The following is a 1,654-nucleotide window of genomic DNA, read 5'->3' as shown; positions in this document are numbered from 1 at the left end:
TGCGAACGATTAGATTTTTATAAAATAAATGATTGGGATATGAAGTAGGTTTGTATACGAGAAATATTAGATTTTTATAAAATGAATGATTGAGATGTGAAGTAAGTTTGTAATTGAATTTTCTATCTAATTATATTATCAAAATGTTAAAAAAAACATTCTTTTTTACTCAGCCATACCATACCTTAATTTTTCTTTAAAAATTTCATCATAAGATAGAGTATAAAATATGAGCCAAGATGTTACTAACTCGTAATTGTTTTTCCCTTTCTGTAAATTTATTTTGTGCATTCACTGACAGGAGATGCATTGTATACACTTGTATATATAGTACTCACAAACAAGCAATAACGAAGATTGGAATTAGAATTGAAAACACCTGGTGGTGGACGTGTATGCACATTATAGTGACAGATATTATAGTACGTGTAACTCTGTGCGTACTCTATTGAATGATACAGATATATCAATATTTATATATAATTTGTGTATTTTGAAACTATCATCAATATCCAAATTCTCACCATCCAGGTTTACTCATTTATACTTGATTTTGGAAGGATAAGTAGGTAATAGGAAAATTTCTTATTAAAGTTGGTGGCTCTTTATTAATGTGTGTCTTGTTTCTCTTTATTAATGTGTGTCTTGTTTTTCTAGAAGACCATTTCTAATATGCTTCTTGATTTCATTATAGGAATGTGTTGTACCCCGGTTAAATCCGGGTTATTCCATGTTCCTATTAAGTATGTAACTATACTAAGTATTCCTTATTTATTGACCAAGTTCGAGCTAAGCTTACTGTAGGTGTTATTAATGCCTCTATCTCACCATTAATATGTATCTGACTCGCCATTAATATACCATTCATATTTCACCTATTACGCTACCTACAAGTTCTACCTGTCCCCCGGCAGATCGACAGTAAAATGCATACATGGTGGTTAAGGATAGCCCGAAGTACGCCAAGCATACACCTAATATATGCCTACCATACTTGTTGAATTATAACCAATCAATGGTCCGATGTCACATCAACCATTCCAAACTCTATAAATATAAGGTTCCCAACATGAAGTATCATTAATATCTCATCTCCTCATTTATTACTTGTATTCATTATTCCATGTTCTCATTTCTTTCTTATTTACTTTCACTCTCTTTCATAAATCACTTACTGACTTGATTGTCAGAGAACCTTCAAGTATCTCCCCCAGCAGGTCCAGACAACATTCTGACCAAGGCTCTTGACTTCTGTTACTCACTCAGGCACCCAATTCCGACCATATCCGATCAGTATAAAAGAACATTGACACAGTCTATGGCTTACCTACAACATGGTGACCACCCGTAACCAAGCTCAACCCCTCAGCCAAGCAGAACCAATCACTACAAACATACCTCCAAACCACGATATTCCCTCCACTGATCCCCCAGCACTAGTACAACCATCCCAACAAAAAAGCCAAAGTCATACCCCAAACCAAACCCTAGAAGCACATACCACTCAACAACTCCTCCAAATGATCCAAACCCAAGGCCATATTATCCAGCAACAAGCCCAGCTATCAGCCGAACTCCGCCACCACAAACTTGAGTCTAGTAATAGACCCTCTCGGCCAGTTGCCGATGAGCACTCTGCTGAGGCCGCCAAAGA

General features: G+C 36.2%; 1 long non-coding RNA gene across 1 annotated transcript in view; it reads left to right on the top strand.

Moving 5' to 3' along the window:
- Window positions 734–1,654, top strand: part of LOC109343432 — a 15,831-nt gene continuing 14,910 nt past the window's right edge. Inside the window, exon 1 of the long non-coding RNA XR_002107209.1 lies at window positions 734–747. This is a non-coding gene — a long non-coding RNA (uncharacterized LOC109343432). The remainder of the gene's footprint in view (window positions 748–1,654) is intronic.

This window comes from Lupinus angustifolius, chromosome LG03, assembly GCF_001865875.1.
Source record: "Lupinus angustifolius cultivar Tanjil chromosome LG03, LupAngTanjil_v1.0, whole genome shotgun sequence".
Classification (NCBI taxonomy): Eukaryota; Viridiplantae; Streptophyta; class Magnoliopsida; order Fabales; family Fabaceae; genus Lupinus; species Lupinus angustifolius.
Note: the sequence above shows the minus strand (reverse complement) of the source record. Positions and strands in the feature narration are given on the sequence as shown.